Genomic DNA, 19,780 nt, shown 5'->3' on the forward strand with positions numbered 1-19,780 from the left:
TAACTCGCTAATTGAGGTTTTAGGTTAAAAGTGTAGCTAAATTGTAATAAAAATCATATAATTTGGAAATGTAACCATTCATTGAAATTACAAAGTGTTATACATTTGGGATCCCAAAATACTGTTTAGAAATATTTATAACTCAACGACAAAATTAAGTTTAATACAAAACATCTCCCAAAAATACCCCTGGCCGTGGCAGCCAGGCAGGCCGAACATGTACACGCCGCTTCACGCTCTCCGTACTCATGGTTGATCGACCTTTCCCTTGCCCTTACCACACCATAGAGCACCCGTGAGCTGAAGCCCAGCAAGAAAACTCCACACAAGCAATCAACATATGCATAACTATCAATTAGCATATAACAAAGCCACCAACAGGCTAAACACATAACGGTCATGCCGTCCCAGGCGCTTTACCAGGCCCTGGGTTCACGGTCTACACCGTGAAGATTTCCCAGGTATCCAATAGGGGTCTCACCCTCGCAACTTGCACTCCGCGTGCTTAATGCTGCTCCCGGCCCCTTGCTGCACTCGGCCTTCGCTGTTCCCAGTCCTTGCCGTACATTTACAGATATGCAACACATAGCATAAACTTAACAAATACTTAAGCAAATACAAACATAATTAATAGGGCTACGCCCTGCAGCACAATCACATAGGGTCGTGCCCTACAATACAAACTATAGGGCCACACCCAGCTCTACGGGTATAAAAGTTTTCTTACCTGTGTCCCAAGCTTCCCGAGCTTTGATATCCCAAGCATAGTCCTCTAGTCCGAGCCTCGCTGAAAACCTAGTCACAACGTATCAACAACATCCATCTATCAAGTTCTAATCCATTAAATAACTTTAGGTTATAATTCTAGTCTCCGGGGCCTTGAATTCTATCAATCTGGATGAAAAAATCCATCGCAAGCCTTAACTTTTGGATTCCCGAGCCTAAAACCTTCTTGGGGTCCAAAAACCCACTAAATGCCGCGGCCCCAAGGCCCTATGCCACGACCCGCCTCAACCAGAGGCTCAGCCTCCCTTTTCTCCCTATGCGTATCGCGGCCCAACCTATAGGGCTCCGCGACCCGCCCCTCTTCCTGGCCTCCAAATCGTTCTAGAGGGTTGCAACTCACTAAGAACAATGTCGCGGCACGACCCTTCGAACCCTGAAAAATCCCCCATTTTCACAACTAAAACCCAACCAATTTACCCCAAAATCAATCTAACAACTCAATTTAATCACCACAGAAGTTCTAAAATGGTTCCACCAGCAACACTTAACAAACTAATCCCCAAAACTCATCTAGATAACCAAGAGTGATCCATCATTCAGCTTACATGCATAAACTTACAACTCTAACAAAACTCAACTTAAACTCAGTTAATTTAATACTAGGTTTCTTACCTCAAGAATGAATTCAGGCCACACTTGCTCTTCAATTTCCCAAGCTTACTCCTCCCACAATTCAAGCCCTTAGATTTATGAATTCCCAGCTCAATTTCCCCTAGAACTTCCTTCAGCCTTCAAGCTTCCAAAGAGAGAGAAACACCAAGTGACAGGGAGAGGGCCGGTTTAGGAAATATTCTAAGTGTTTCTTATGTTTTGTTTTACTTATCCTATGTCACTTAAGTTACCTCCAAGGCTCGGGGTACCGAAAATGTCCCCGAGGGAAAAATGGTAAATATCCCCGATATTCCCTCCTAAACGTTCTAACTTCAAATATAACTCCGAATATTTATTTTCATAACCCGATAACCCAGTAAAATGTCTAATGCTCGAAATACCGTCGACTTGCCTCGAGTCAAGTTTCAGGTCCCATTGTGACTTCCTAGCTAAATCGCTCCCTAGGACTGTCTCGGATCGTGCATCTCAAATATATCACCACTCACACGTGGTAAGGATCACAATATTCACAAATACTGCATTTATGCCCTCAACGGGCTAAAATTACAAACATGCCCCTAATAACCAAATGGGGCCCACATGCATATTTAATTCACCTAAACATGCATTTCTAATCACATACTCATCAAATTCACATATTAAAATAATAAATCACTTATTGCCCTCCAGGCACGCTAATCAAGACCCTTAGCCTTATTATAAAATTTGGGACGCTACAAAAACAAATTCGCATGTCGCGAAACGTGTACAACCACATTTAATGCGCAAGAAAATAACTTTTCAGCTTATTTAACAACTCTACAGAAATTCCTTGATCAAATGGTTCATTAGCTAGCTCAAATCCTTAATGTCTTACATGAGCCATAAGTGTGTGTTTATACTTAGCACCTTCCAAAGCTCTATCTTGTACTTGCTTCCATCTTGCTTAAAGATCTTCCCGCATCCTTCTTGAAGAAATCGTATCTCTAAATACTTCGTACTTCTTCTTATAGATTAACAGTCCTCCTTCCCAGACCATGTAATGAGTACCTATTTTATGCACTCATTTATGTCTCTTTTATCTTGACTTGGTGTGCTTACTTCAAGTTTTTATGTGGATTTGATGTATTCTTTGAAGTGTGTAGGAATAAGTTAATTGATGATTTTGTGGCCACGTTGGAACCTCAAGTCAAATTTTGGCCATTATTCTTTTATATTATGGAAAACCTCCTAGAAATAGAAGTTGTAGATATTTTTCTCATCTTTCCATATATTTTACAATCATTAAATTTAAAGTTTCCATGAAAATGTTATGTATATTTTACTATGTAGTGTCAAAACTGAGAAATTAAAAGAGCTGAAAAAATTAAGTCTACTGAAAACTGACCCGAGAGGCACCATTGCTCCTAAAAGGAGGCATCATTGCACCTAGACTGCTGCCAAAACTTAAAATTTCTTCTCGAGTGTTGCAAAATTTAATAGCTATGAAAGTTCACACAGTCGCAATTTATAATAAATCTTGGTAAGACCAAGTATCGTTCCATAAGGACTGAATTATCTATTACCAAACAATTAATTTTTTTGATTCTATTTGGTTAACTATATTTTTTTGTTGTAAAAGTAAAGAATAAAAACATAAACTATTGTAAATTTCAAGAATAAAGAAAGATAAAGGAACACAAGAAATTAATTCAAGATTAAATAATTAGGGGTTTTAATCTCATCAACTATCCCTCCTATCAGTTACTAATGCATGTTTTCTTTTCTCCTTCTTATTAAGCTAGCAATTTGTCAAAAGCAATTTAGAATCAAGTCACGAATTACAAACCTCGACCTAGATGAGAATTCTCTATATTTCTATGATAAATTCATGAACTAGGAAGCATTAACATTCACGATTTTTATATGCCACATAAACAATCACGATACTCTCGTTCTATGATTAAGCTTATGTCTAACCTCTTGAAGCATAATTAAATCTCACTTTTCAGATTTTTGATTAAAAAACAAGTAGGTTATGATACTAGATGGCCAATCAAATATCAAACAATAAGCATAGATAGGTAAGAGACTAAAAAATTGAAGAAGAAAATCAACTTTGCATTAGATCATAAGAGGATTTCAAACGACTTAATTAAAATCCCATAAACAAATTTACTTCATAATCATCATTCTAAACATAAACAACGATGAAAAATAACATAGAATTCTAAGGTAAAAGAAAAAGAACTGTAATGCCCTGGATAGCCAAGACCGTTACACTGTGTGTTTATAAAAGTGCAAGACTTGCTAATCAAGTCATTTAGTTAGAAATGTGCTACTAAAACTATAGTTGAACTAGGATTAAAAGATTTTGGCCACAAAAGCTACATTTGTGATAATCAAACATTTTTACATGGGATCCCAAAAGTAATAACGTTAAAAGACAGTTTACAAAATTCAGGATAAAAGTACAGCTACTAGCCACTCGGGCAAAACAGACATTTAGGCTTTTCCTGTCCTGTACTGCTCGTTGGCCGTGGCAGCCGATCAGCTGACTATGTACATTCAGCCTCAAAGCTCTCCATCTCAGGACTGGTCCACTTTGCCCTTTCCTTTACCTTCACCACGTAGCACCCGTGAGCCAAGGCCCAACAAGAAAACACAATAACAGAACATAATCATCAAATAAACAACCAGATAACTCATACAGTATAATCATATACTCAACATTCCAAATATTCACATTAATCAAGTAATTAGCATACCAAGTTCATCATTTCATACTAATAACCAATTCACATATGATAACCAGGGTCAGTGCCCTTAGGCCGCACCCTTTATTTATCCCACTGACTCCGACCCGCTTTAACCGAGCTCAGTGAATATCAAGTTTTCCTCAGCTACTAGTGGCCGAGCCGCGCCCTGAGCGCAAATATTGACTACAACACTCTTAGGCCATTTATCACATGTCCCATGGCATAATACCATCTATGACATCTTACAGATATTGGGAGCTCTTAGTCCCAACACAGTCAAATAACCGGGTGCAGTTTTCTTACCTTTAGATTCAGATATCTTGTTCAATTCAACCCTCAAGCACGATCCCGTCTGAGCCCTAGCGTACACCTGGTCACAGCCATAGATCATAATCATCACCAAACTTCAATCCCAAAACCTAACCTCGGGACCAATCCTGAGCCCTCGGGAAGCCTTAATTCCACCAAACAGGGTGGTGGAATCAAACCCCGAGCCCCCGGGCAAAAACCCTAGGAAATAACCCAAAAATCCCCTTCTGGAAACAGGGTAGCGCTACAGAGCCCTAAAGTGGGCGCTACAACGCTACAAACATAGCCAAAAATGCCCCAAGCATCCAAGCCTAGTGTTGTAGCGCCCTAAGGCTAGCACTACAGCGCTAGTCACAGCCAGACAACACCCTATTTTCACCTCTTCGAACTTCCTCGAGCCAAAACCCTCCAAAATCCTTCCAAACCTCAACCAAACTACAAAAAAAGTCCACCAACATCTATATCTCACCCCATATGACCCAATCACATGCACCCAAAAATATAGAAATCACCATAGTTGAGCTTAAAGCTCAAAACTCAGCAGAACAACAGAAATCTCAGAACTTAAAGCTAGAACTTCTTACCTTTGATAGATGAATTCGACCTAGGTTATTTTCCACACTTCCTTAGCCTTCACCTCCTCAAACCCTTAGGCTTAATTCCCTAAAATTCCCACAAAAACTCAGCTTAGAAAAACAATTCAACACCAAAAACCAGAAACTGAATAACAACCTCAAAACCTTACCTCAAATGGATGAATAACCTCTGCCAATTCCTCAAGACAAATCAAGGACCCTAGTGTTGAGCCTTAGCCTAAGCCTTCTCTGAATCTTTGCTCCAAATTCCAGAAAAAATTGGTGAAGAAACCTCAACCGAGAAAGAGAAGAAAAGACTCATGTTTTTCCTTCTTTCCTTTTCCTTCTTCTTTTCTTTTTATTTCTTTTAGTTTCTACTATCCTCTAAACTTTCCACTAAGGCTAAAAAGCAAATTGATACTTATCTAAGCTTTTTAAACCAAATGACCAATTTGCCCTCCCATTTAAATCTAAGCCTTTAATCCCTTAAAGGGCATTTTGGTCATTTGTTCCCAATTCCCGCTAATTCCTCGAGTGTCTCTAATAATTACCGCTTACATCCCGTCACCTAAGCAATCATCAATTATATCCCTCAATATCAAATAGACTCCAACATACTTCCTAAATTCCCAGAAATACCCCCAGGCTCGCCCCGAGCTAGGTATAAATCCCCGTCATGACTTTTTCGCTAAACTGCTCACTAGGATCGCCTCGAGTCACAAGCTACAAATACATCCACATAATAATGTGGTCTCAACAATTTATCACAGATATTTACATTTATGCCCTCAACGGGCCAAAATTACGAATATGCCCTTCTAACCTAATCAGGGCCTACATGCATACTAATACACATAGTCATGCATCACAGATATCCAAATAGTCACATAAACATGCTTTTAATAATTTAATTCACATATAATCCAATTATGCCCTCCCGACACACTAATCAAGGCCCTTAAGCCTTATTAGTAAATTTGGGTCGTTACAAGAACTGTTGAAAATAATTGGTGGTGCGCCACGATGTATTCCTTGCTCTCCAAAATCGTCCTCTTCAGAAAGTGTGATTTTTCTCCTCCCCTTTCTTTCCTTCGAAATTAGGTTTATAACCTAATTTTTCTTTCTGAAGCAATACGGGCCGCAGCCCAGCTATTGAAGCACCGTAGCCCGTGTCCTGAAAATTAGCTCCTTCATTCAGGAGGGCCGTGACCCATATTTTCCTCTGCTATGACCTGTGCATTTTTTTTGGGCTTGAGAATCCTTCAGCACCGTGGCCCCTCCTTCCAGCATCGCGACCAGTGCAGAACCTTGAAAACAAGCATTCTGTAAAGGACCTGGCCATGGCGCCACCAAGCCATGTTGCGACCCTTAATAAATTCTTCAATTTAAACACTTTTTGTCCCAAAAATTTACCGAAGCCATAAAATATCTTCAGGACTCATCTTTTCACGGAAACAACATCAAAAAGTCAAATTTTCATCATTTTTCTGCCAATTTTCTTCATTTGCTCTTTTCCTTTATTTATTGACTAAAACCTAAAAAACAACAAAGAAAAGCATAATATCCAACTAAATAATAGAAAAAAACTTAAATAAAAACTATCTAAATACAACCTAAACACAACACAAAATGAGTCTCAACAAACTCCCCCAAGCTTAACCTTTACTCGCCCTCGAGGAAAGACTCACACTAAACTCACAAAACTAGAAAACTCAAAAACACAGATGACACAAACTTATGAATCAAGTCAACAACATTGAATTAGCCTCAATCCAGAATTTCAGTTAAACCACACCGACAACCTGATTCAATCCAAAAATGCTTATTCAACCATAACCACAAAAATTACTCAACAATTGAATCTTATGTATGCATGTCAAAACTTACCATCAGACCATCAAACCTTTAATCCATATGCCTGCATTGTTCATCACTCTCCACTAATGCAGGCAAAATATGCTTACGAATCACTAGGACTTTAGGCTCATAAAAATAGGCTTAGACAATGGGTCGATATATGTCATTTAGGCTCTAAATTACCATAAGTATATGAACTTACAAACCAAAAATTCACCTAAACAATTTCCAAAGAACACCCCATATGAACCCAAGTAAAGGTTGAGAAACACTTATTTCACTTGATCATTTTTTTTTTTAATTTTCAACCTTTTTACTCTTCATTACAATACACCAAATTACAAAACTAATCACATCTCATTATTTATCCATATGCTCATGGTAATTTGATAAAGGAATGAAAACTAACAAAATGTCTCTTTGGCTCACAATTGGTGTAAAAAAACAAAGAGGATAATTTTAGGCTCAACAAAGGTAACAATGGAAAATTACTTTTGGGTTGGCTTGAAAGGCTAAAAAATTCCAAGAAATTGCGTAAATCACTTTCCTAAGCATATCTCATCTATGATTTCATCTCAAATGATAAACAAGCATGTTCTAGATTCATTCATTCATCAAACCACAAGCCAATTTTTAACAATGCAAACATTCAAATTCAAATTGCAAAGAATTTTTCAATCATGGCTAAACATTCATTTGTTTTTTTTTTTCATGGATCGAAACAAGCTACCAATGGAGTCTAACCAAGTACACAGATTTAATTGATCACAAATTTCAAAAATTTGCACAACATTTTCTTCCATAATCGACCTTGCTAAAATGAGCCAACTGCCAGTGTTCATCCTCATTTGCCGGAATAGTAGGTAGGTGGAGCAAAGTGTTAAAAGAGTCAATGTCAGATGGCACCTCCTTTCCCCGAACAAAAACTTTTAGCTTATCATCTTGACTTGGAAAATTGACATAAAACTCATACAGTTGAGAGTAGTTGGCACTATCCACCTGTATTGGCTTACAAAACATACCCAAATTTCTTCTAATAATTTATGCTCTTATTGACTCATATGGGGGATCATTTGGGTATGGTTCCATTTGATAATCCATTCCCCTTTCCGAAACAACTGATTTCCCATTGATTCTTTTAAACAATTCCGCAGCTTCCTTAGTTTTGAATTTGTTTGTATTAAAATCGGTGGGTGGTGGTGGTGGTGGCTGTGTTTATGGGGCTCAAGATGATGAGGCTTTCTTTGAATGAGCACCTCTTGGAGGATTTCTTTTAGGGCCCATCGTGCAAGTTCACAACTGATTTCAATCACCAATCTTCTTAGAAATTTTTTTTTTTGGGCAGAACCTCCCCTTGTTTTTCTCACTTCCCCAAAATTAAAATATCACCAAAATAATCCAAAAATATGCCAACAATTCACTTTTCAGTCACAAACCCACAAAATTGCTCCACAATAATTCCCACTCACAATTTATCTACACATTACCACCTTAGCACTGGGAATTCGAAGAAAAATTATAAATTGTACTTACTTGAGTGAGAAACCCCTTATTTTTCTTCTTTTTTACTCTTCTCCTTCCTTTGCCAACAACAATTTTAGACTTCCATGGTGTTGAATAGGCATTTTCGGTTATAGGGTTTTATGGAGGAGAAAAATGGTGTTTTAGGTCAAATGAAGGAAATTGGAGATGAAAAAATGGTTTAGGGATAGTGATTTAATGAAAAAGGATGGATTATTGAGGGTGACAATGGTGGATTCGAATGTACAGGGAAGAGGAAAAAAAATGTAAAGTGATGTGGGGAAAAATTAGGGTTTTTTTTTCTCTTCTTTAAACCAGTAACGCGACCTAGGGTTGCGGCCCGCCTATTCCAGTGCCGCGACCCGCCTCCTTTTTGCTGAAAATTCCTAGATATGAGCGTCGTGGCCCTGTAGAGCTGTGCCGCAGCCCGCGTCTTATTTGCAGAAGTGACTTCGTTTCTGTAGGGGCCTGTGGCACCAGAAGGCCGTGCCGCGACCCTTAATATATTTTTTTCTACTCGCATTTTTATTTTTATTTTTTTTTGAGTTTTCACGCTTTCCATGGTTCCATATTTACAAAAATAATTCAAAAATTCATAATTTACAAGTGCAAAAATTAAACTTAAAAATTGCTCCAACTAGACCAAAAAGTAAAGAAAGCAAATAAGAAATATGGGATGCCTCCCAAAAGCATTGTCATTAACGTCATTTAGCCGGACGCTGAACTCCTCTTCAGAAGGGCTTCAAGAGGATCACTGACTTAGCTTGGTCGATAGGACCACCCAAATATAGTTTCAACCTTTGACCATTCACTTTGAATGGCGTGCCAAAGACTAACCTATAGAGTGACATCCCAATGAGAGTTTTGAATGTCGTCCGATAGGCCCAAAGTGAGTCATATAGTTTCTTGGACCAATTCTTGGTGCGCTCCTTGGTGCCATTCTTGCCTTGTACTTCCACCAATCCATAAGGAAACACTTTCACAACAGTATAAGGGCCAAACCACCTTGATTTTAACTTGCCAGGAAATATTCTCAACCTTGAGTTAAATAAAAGTACCTGTTACCCGGGTTGAAACTTTTTTCTGGTCAAGTTTTTACCGTGTCATGCCTTGGTGCGCTCCTTATGTATCTTGGCATTCTCATAGGCTTAATTATGAAATTCATCAAGCTCATTCCGTTGAAGTAGCCTATTCTATCCAGCAACCTTCTCATCAAGATTCCGCTTTCTCATAGCCCAATAAACCCTATGCTCCAGCTCAACAGGCAAGTGACATGCATTCCCAAAGACTAACCTATAGAGTGACATCCCAATGAGAGTTTTGAATGTCGTCCGATAGGCCCAAAGTGAGTCATATAGTTTCTTGGACCAATTCTTCCTGGAGCTATCCACCGTCTTTTCAAGAATACTTTTCACCTTCATGTTTAAAATTCAGCTTGACCATTTGATTGAGGGTGATAAGGTAAAGCAGTGCGATGGTATACCCCATAGCGAGCAAGTAAAGCATCAAGTTGCTTATTACGGAAATGACTCCCTTCATCGCTAATGAGAGCTCGGGGAGTACCAAACCTTGTGAAAATATATATATTTTTTTATCAAGAAGAAAGAAACTTCATTGAACAAACAGTCCTTTACAACCAAAGGGCCAATCACCCAACAAACAAATAACCTAAAAACACAAATAACAAATAGCCCCTAAACACACTTTAGTTACATTGAAGTTTTCTTATAAAGAGCTAGTGTTGAGTAGAAATCTTCCTATTATTAACAATGTATAATCTATACTTGACTAAGTTTATAACTCCTTTTCTATACTACTAGCTGTCAAAGAATAACCATAAAAAACACATCTATTTCTGTTCCGCCAGATGCTATAGATCACTGTTGCTAACACCAAGTTCAGAATAGACTCCATGATACCACTCCACCCACTGTTGAGCCAAACCACCCAGTCATTGTAATTACTAGGCCAAGCTTGAAACCCAAGCCAAGCGAAAATGAAGGTAAGTATCATCTTACAAAGATAGCACTCAAAAAAGAGATGAGTGTGACTTTCATTATGATCTTCACACATTGGACAAGAGAAGTTGTTCAACTGAAAATTGATTCTAGATAAATTGTCTCTAGTGAGGAGGTGAGTATTGACCACCTGCCAAAGAAGAAACCTGTGCTTAGGGAGAATCATCTTACACCAGACCGCATGCTTGTACTCCACGAGCTGCTGATTGAGGGTACTGTTATATAATTTGGAAGGCTTAAACTTCCCTGAAATCCCAGCAGCAAGGACCTCTCTCTTACTGAATTTACTCCTTAAATGGCATAATTTCCTCCAATACCAGCTGCTGTCCAGTTTCAGAGCATAATTCCAGAAATTAACTCCCTTCAAATAGATTTCCTTGATCCATTTGACCCAAAGGAGGTCCTGTTTTTCTGAAACAGCCCAAATGTACTTGGCTAAAATAGCTCTATTCCAGTTAGCCCCATCCTTGAACCCGAGCCCTCCATAAGCTTTAGGGAGGCACACCTGATGCCAAGAAGCCAGATGAAGTTTACTGCGATTCCCTGAAGCTCCCCACAGAAACATTCGGCATAATTTCTCGACCTCCTTGACAATACTCTGAGGCAAAATAAACACACTCATCCAATAATTTCTAAGGCCAAACAGAACATAGTGTATAAGAAGCATTCAACCTGCATAGGATAGATGCCTACTAGTCCAAGATAACAGTTTCAACCTGATTTTATGAACAATAATCTCACAATCCTCATGTTTCCACTTAGTTGGTCTCATAGGGCCCCCAAGATACCTAAGAGGAAAGGACCCCTCAGGCAACTGAATTTTCTGTGCAATAACCCTTCTCTCAGCTGCATTAACTCCACCAAAGTAAATATGAGACTTATTAGTATTGATAGATAAACCAGTAACCTCACTAAAATTCCCTAGGGCCTCCTTAAAAATGCTCACTGCCGAGAGGGATCCCTTACAAAACAGAATTAAGTCATCAACAAAACACAAATTAAGAAGCTTAAGGCTCTTACTCATAGGGTGATATCTAAATGTAAAAGCCCGAGCAGCCAGTTGAAGGCTTCTGGTCATATATTCCATAATGAGCACAAAAAGAAGGGGAGACATTGGATCACCTTGACACAACTCTTTTTTACCCTTAAAGCTACCTTGCACTCTACCATTCATAAGTAAAGAGTAAGATGTGTTTCTCACACATGTCATTATCCAACCAATAAATTTCATAGGGAAGCAAAAGGCCCTCAAAAGATCTTTAAGAAACTGTCAGTCAACCGTGTCATAAGCTTTGCTAAGATCTATTTTCATGGCACATCTAGGAGAAGTTACAACCCTACCATAATTCTTGATGAGGTCCTGAAAACTCATTATGTTATGAGCAATCGACCTACCCCTAACAAACGCACCCTGGTTAGGCTGAATAAGGACAGGAAGAACTAAAGCCATACGAGAACATAACAATTTAGCCATACATTTATACAACGTGGAGCAGCAAGCAATAGGTTTGTAGTCAATAGCCCGAGCTGGATTAGAGACTTTAGGTACCAAGGAAAGAGTGGTCTCATGAAGTTCAAAAGGAAATTGACCTGTGGTAAAACCTTGAACTATCGCTGAATAGACATCCTTCCCAATTTCCTGCCAAAGCTCTTTGAAAAAGCCAAAGCCGAATCCATCTGGTCCTGGGGACTTAGTGCTAGGAATTCCAAAAAATGCATCTTTGATTTCCTTGCTGGAAAAGGGTTTTTAAGAGAAGGAGTTGTTGTTCTATGGAGAGCTTGGACCCCATCTCCATACAATGCAGGTCTATTCTACCAGTAGCCAAACTTGGGCTGCCTAAATGGCTCTTAAAATGGTCAACAAAGTGAGTTACCACCTCCTTAAAATCATCAATCAAAGTTCCTTGTTCAGTCATATAAGTAGCAATATTGTTATCTGCTCTTCGTTTTTTCAAACAGGCATGGAAATAAGAGGTGTTCATATCCCCCTTCCTATTCCAAGTAATCTTACTACGCTGAGCAAGAAAGCTATGGTACATGTGCTCCTGTAAAGTGAACTCAGCAGCCCTCTCCTTAACTACCTCTTGCAATCTGTGATCATGGGGATAAAATTGAGCTTGAAGTTGAGCTTCCTGGTATGCCTCCTTAGCCGAATGGTAGTTGAGACCTATATCTCCAATAGCATCTCTATTAAATTTCTTAAGTCTATGCTTCAGCCTCATAAGCTTTAAGTAAATAGCTCTCAGTCCAGTAGCTTTAAGAGGGGCCCTCCAACTGCTCATAACAACTTCTTTGAAATCTGAGTGGCTAGTCCAAAAATTATAAAATCTGAAAAGCTTGACTCCCATTTTCTCCATAGGCATGTTAGTGACAACACAGGAGCAGTGATCCGAGACTACCTCCCAACTAAAAACAGCCAAAGAATGAGGAAAGAGATCAAGCCAATCCTCATTCATGAATACATGATCAATCTTAGAGTAAATCCTAGTTGAACCTTCTTGGTTGTTTGTCCAAGTAAAATAAGAACCAATGCTTTTAAGTGCCTCAACTTTGGTATCAGCTAGCCAACACAAAGGATCAGCCAACTCTAGACCAAAAACTGGTTTTCCACCTGATCTGTCTAAACCAGAGAAAGGGGCATTGAAGTCCCCTAGCACAATCCAAGCTCTCACATAAAGAGAAATCCTATTAAGATCTTGCCATAAACTCCTCCTACTCTCCAATATATTGTACCCATAGACAAAAGTTACATAAAAAATACCCCTCTGGCCTGCCAAATTGACCATACAATGAACAAACTGATGTGATTCCTCCAAAATAGTCACTCTCACAAAGACTTTCCTCCAAATTATTTAGAGTCTACCCTCAATAGTCGGACTAGAGTAAAACTCCCAATTAGGAAGTTTATGCTCCATGAACTCAACAATTTTATTCCCCCTCATTTTGGTTTCTAACAAACCACCAACTCTAATCTTATTCCTACTACAAATATCTAAGATTGAAACATGTTTATTAGTACTATTCAGCCCTCTCAAGTTCCAACTTAGTAGATTACAATTATCCATTGGAAGAACTAGCTCCAAGATTACCTTCTTTGCCACCCTTCTTCTGCTCCTGAAGAACTACAAACTAATTTGTCTATTTTTGAACCTGAACAACCGGAAGAGTACTACCACCTGTTATTAGACCCTGCCTTGCCTGTGTAGCCACACGTCTTGGAGTTTTCCATTGCTCACCCTTATTTGGTTCCTTCAATTGATTAGACTTATCCAACCCTGAAAGTTGAACCTCCTTAGACTTCTAAATCGAGTTATCCTCTACAGCAGTAGCTCCAACCAAACCTTCAGGTGTCTCTTCATTAAGCCCCTCATAAACTTTAGTCTTCTAGTCTGTTACTTCAGGTTTAGCTACAACTTCTTTTTTCACCCATTGAGTTTTATGCTCCTTACGACAGTCCACCATAGAATGCCCAAATCCAGAGCAACCCTTACATTTAGTAGGCAGCCATTCATATTCTATTCCCTGTTCCATAATCTAGCCATACTCATTGATAAATTGAATACTTCGAGGAGGATTATCTGTTATCTCCATCTCCACAAGAACCCTAGCAAATTGAATTCGTGATCGCTCCCTAGTAAATTTATCTACAAGAAGCGGTTTGCCAATAGTGCTCACCAATGCACTAATACACTTGCTGCCCTAATACTGGAGTCCAAGGTCATGTAGACGAATCCATAATGGAACTGAACGAATGAGACGAATTGCACTGAGATTTGCTGTCCATGGCCTAATGATAATAGGTTTCCTGTCAAATTGAAGCACACCATTCTCTAATACATGATCTCTCGTTGCTTCATCATTAAATTTGACCATAGTTAGCCCCATCGTCATTCTAGCAATTTGAGCAATCCCTAGATGGCCCCAAACTCTTTTAAGGAACCCTTCAAACAATGCCATTAGAGGGTTAGCTCCAAGCTCCAAGCACCATGCATATTACTGCCAAACTCCAATTCGCAGATTGAACTTTAACCTCTTCAATATCAACCTTAGCATACTTCTGCCCATTTCTAAACAATGGTTCTGTATATTTGAGTTTCTGGTCAGAAAATGAGAGCTTACTCGTCATGAATTGTTGCCATTGATGCTGGGCCGCTGACTGAAAATCCCCTTCAGCTACCTTGTCCCCTTCATCTGCCTTATCCGCCCAAGACGCACCAGTCGGACCCATACCAATTCCATCTCCCTTAACCTCAGAACCCTGGGTGTTCATAATCAGTCGATCAGTTTCAGCGAACTTCAAATCCCTAGACCTAGGCATATCTAGAGCCATCAGATCATCCTTTTCCTACCCTACGATTCCCACTCCCTTAGTGCCTGGAACAACATGCACCTGTACATCAGGCGAAAATAGCTCAACCTATTCTTCGACATGAATTTCAGGCCTATGAATCGGCTTCTTCTTCTTCGCCATGGAAGAGAACAATCTGAGACTAACCAACCTTGTGAAAATATTCTTATGCAAAAAATTCATGATTTTTTTACCATTATTTTCTTTCGTTGCAGCCGCTTCAACTCATTTTGACACATAGTCCTACGCTAATAGAATGAACTGGTTGTTAAATGATGATGGGAAAGGGCCCATGAAGTCAATGCCCCAAACATCGAAGAACTCAACCTCGAGGATCACATTAAGTGGCATTTCATTCATCCTTGATATGTTTCCGACGCATTGGCAACGATCACAAACTTTCACAAAAGAATTGACATTTTTAAACAGACTTGGCCAATAGAAACCGCTTTGCAATACCTTCGCTGCTGTTCTTGATGCTCCAAAATGGTCACCGCATTGCAAAGTGTGACAATGGGTGAGAATTGAGTACATTTCATCTTCAGGCACACACCGACGAATAATTTGATCTACACAATGCCTATAGAGAATAGGCTCCTCCCAGTAGTAGTGCTTCACCTCGGAGTAAAATTTATGAGGAGCAACTTTTGCTACCAAGAAATTCACATAGTTAGTGTACCAAGCACTATAGAACTATCACTTACCCCAAATAATTGCTCATCTGGGAAGTGATCATTTATTTGCACTTCCTTGTCATTATGGCTCTCTTCCACCTTAAGTCTTGACAAATGGTCTGCTACCGAATTTTTTGTGCCCTTTTTATCATGGATCTCCATGTTAAACTCTTGCAGCAGTAAAACCCATCTAATGAGACGGGGCTTGGCATCTTTCTTGGTCATCAAATACTTGATGGCAGAATGGTCTGTAGTGTCTCAAAATTTTACTTAGCTAGTATGTTAGTTTTCGTGGATATTGGTTCAAGCCGGGATTTAGTTGGAAACTCATAGCAATAGTTATGGATTTTATAAGTTGAACCTATAGTTTAGAAATATTAATTATAGCATAAAGTTTGATTAATATAACTGGTCCTAGAAATATTATTTAGTATAACCTAAGGTTTAGATAGAATTATTAAGAGTGTGACACTTGTCACAAGCATGTTTATTAAGGATTTAAGCATTTTGGATGAATAATTTATTAAAAGAAAGATATAGAAGCTCTAGAACCTTCTAGCTGCTGTTAGGATCACGTTTTACTCAATCAAAGCTGCTTAATCACTTACAAATATGTTGAAAGAGTGCAAAAACGTGTTTGATATATCAACGTATGCCGATATATCGCAGCTATAGGGGCCAATATATCGCCTACGAAAGATACGAAAAACACGTCGACTTCGCACGAACGAAACCACGAAGGCTCGAGAATATGGGGGAGGTGATATATCGCCTATAGGGGGCGATATATCGGCTCCAAACTCATATTTTGAAAGTCCATGGAATCCGAGCTAGAAATAGCCCTTAACCACTTGGACTTGCTCTTGAAAATTTATGACCGAGTTCTGGGCTTCTGTTGAAACAAAAATTCAAATCTTTTCAATTTATATTAATTTATTTATTCATTTTATAAGGGGTTAGTTTCACTCCTTGAACTCTATAAGTAGGACCTGGTACTCAACCATTTCACTCATCATTCAAGCATTCATCAGAGCATCCAAGCTGCTAAGATTACTCTAGAGAGAAAATACTTGGGTTTTGGGTTAAAAGCTTTTCCAATCTAAGCTTTTCTAAAACACTTGGGAAGTAAGTTAGAGTGTTATTTCGGTATCGAGGTGTAGATCAAAGTCATAGTTCATCCAAGGTATTCTTATCCTCAAGTTCAGTTCTTCATAGTTCTTTAGTTTACTTTTGTTTTATTTCAGATCCTAACTCTTTGTTATGATTCTTGGTTAGGTGTTTAAGTTCTTTGAAACTTAAGGTTTTCGGTAAGTTTCTACTTTGATGGTTTAGTTCTCTTTTTCATCTCATTTTCTTTAGAAACTCATGGTTTTTACTGTTGGTTTTAGGAGTGTTCCAATCCCATTCTTGTCTCCATATCCCAATTTTTGGTAAGGAAAGTATGTTAGATTATATGTATTTATATGATATGTTATGATGTGTTTTATGCTATGATATGATATATGTTTTGTAGTCGCTTGGGCATATGATTTGCTTAGATAGCAAATCCCAAGAATTTTTATCATTTTCGTGGTTTAGAGTTATGGTTTACCCTACCTCAATTAGGAGACAGAGGACCTAGATGGGTTATCATATACTATAGTTGTGATCTAACCTACCTCGATTAGTAGACTGAGAACCTAGATGGTTTTATCACATACCACATTAATGAGTTAATGGCCATTAATATTGTAGTCCTATATGATATATGTTTTTACGTCATATGTTTTAGAGTATATGCTTTATGATATAGTCTTATGTTTTATGATTTATGACATATATGTTTTTAGTAGATTTTTCTTGCTGGGCATTAGGCTCATTCTTTTCTTTTTAGATGGTGCAGGAAAATGAACTTGGAAGGCGGGTCAGATTCGTGTCAGATCGGCATGTGTATTGAGAACGGATGGATTGAATGGACTGCTGGAAGATCGAGGATGATGTTGTTTTTAAGTTTTTTAAATTATCTTTTATGTATTTCTGCACTTAGTAATTAAACAATTGATTTAAATTTTATGTTTTATGTATTAAACAATGGGATCCCATACCTTATTTTGTATTTCGTACACTATTTTGGGTTTTAAAGTTCTATTATTTCATAATGTATGTCTTCAAATTAGTAGCTATGTCTTAGCAGTTTTAATGGTTTGAGTCTAGAATTAGTCGGGGCATTACAATTGGTATTAGAGCCCACAGTTCATATGCATGAAGTTCTCCTTGATACACACACACAAGCTTCGAATCCAACCGCCAATGTAAGTGTTTATGTTATGATTATTATGTTTATGTTTATAGCTAACATTTTAGTCATTATATTTTCATTTAAAAATGGATGGAGCCTTGACCTATCAGGATATCCGAGCCATTAAGGCATTGAAAATGATTAGGGAGCCAAGGAATACAGTAGGAGTGCTAGAAAGAATCACTCAAAGATTGATCTTATTTCACAAGGAGATAGTCCACCTTTAAACTACTAAGCAAATTATGATGAGAGCTACGGAACAATATGTCCTACTAATTAGGATTTTTAAAGATTTTCCTTCTGTAATTTCAACATTAGATGATGAAGATGATTTACCGGTAGCCATGAGATATTATTTTCTCATACTTAGGTTCACCTCTAAGTTTGAATTTCAATTCACTAATGAATAAAAGCATATCATCTTCATGAATCTTCCCCGATGTAGTTTTGAGGCTCAAGATAATGATGATTATGAAGAGATAGATGATGATATTCTAGATGAAGGGTCAGATGTAGAGGATCCTGATTTTTAGATCTACCCTAGTTATTTTCTATATAGTTTCGTTATTGATTTATTTATTTATGATTATACTTAGTGAAAACCTTTTTTCCAAATGAATAAAATTGTTATTTTTAAATGACATGTATGAGTTTGATTTTTTTTACAATCATAATAAATTCAATAAATAATGACTAAGTTCAGTGGGGTGGATACAAATCAATGGACAGGGTACTGTATTGAGAGTTTAGGGGGCCATAGTAGTGGGAACGATTTTACTGATCCCGGCCCTCCCTCAATATGGTTAACTTTGGAACAATGATGAGTTTTGAGCCTGAGAATTAAGTCATATAGGATGGTTAGAAATAATAAAGATGGATAATTTTCTAAGTATAGAAACACACCCTAATTATAAAGAAGGCTTACCTATTTTTTTTTCATAAGAAATCATAACTGATAGGTCCAAGTTATGTTTGCTTAGACTAAGTTTTGCCTTAGAACCTATTAGGGTAAGTTCTAACATGTTTTTCTCAGCTGTTAGAACTTTGCTGAAGAGGTCGCTCAGAAGGTCTGCATGCACGAACACCAATGCCTCCAGCGCCGCCAATGAGACTAACGAAGCCCTCCAGTCCGAAGAAGGGGAACGCATGCTACCAATGCTGCTGCCAACAGAACTGCACCGCCACCTTCAGTTGACAACACCGCTGAAATTGTCAGGCTACGTCAACAAGTGGAAGAACTTCTGCAGCAACAACGACAACAGACTCAGTCGTAGCCGCAACCTCAAACTCAGCCTCAGCCAGTGGCTCAAGCACCCCAACAAGGACCATATGGGGGATGGCCAATGGCAAACTATGCGCCTTTCCCAGCTTAGTACATAGAGCAAGTCTACGAGCGTTTTCGTAAGCAATACGCTCCAAAATTTGAAGGGACAACCGACCCCTTTGAGGCAGAAGAATGGCTCCGGAATGTAGAGCCAACCTAGCACACATGAACCTTGGCAACGCGGATTGCATATCCTGCGTTTCTTCTCTTCTGAAAAAGGATGCTAGAATCTGGTGGGATTTGGTACATCAAACTCATGATGTTGCCACCATGACATGGAGTAGGTTTGTGGAGCTCTTTCACAAGAAGTATTACAACTCGGCAGTCATCGCTACAAGGGTAGAAGAGTTTGCCAGTCTGAAGCAGGGCAATCTTATAGTAGTCGAGTATGCTCGACAATTCGATCGACTAGCCAAGTTTGCCACAGAATTGGTTCCAACTGACTTCTTGAGGGTCACCAAGTTCACCGGGGGACTCAGACCCAAGATTGAGCTAGGAGTCAAGCTAGCAAATCCTGTAACCACTTCTTACGCCGATGCTCTGGAAATGACTATAGAGGTGGAGGGGCTCTAGGAAAATGTTAGTAAGGAAGAGGTCAGTAAGTCTGAACCCAAGCAGCAGAGTCAGACGCAAAATGGTCGGAACCACAACAACAACCATCAGCATAGCAACAATAATGGGCAGAAGAGAAGGCATCCTGATAGTAAGCAGGTCGATGGTGACAAAAGAGCATGGACAAGTAATGGAAGTAGTAGGCCGAG

Source organism: Humulus lupulus, chromosome 1 (genome assembly GCF_963169125.1).
Source record: "Humulus lupulus chromosome 1, drHumLupu1.1, whole genome shotgun sequence".
In the NCBI taxonomy this organism is placed as follows: Eukaryota; Viridiplantae; Streptophyta; class Magnoliopsida; order Rosales; family Cannabaceae; genus Humulus; species Humulus lupulus.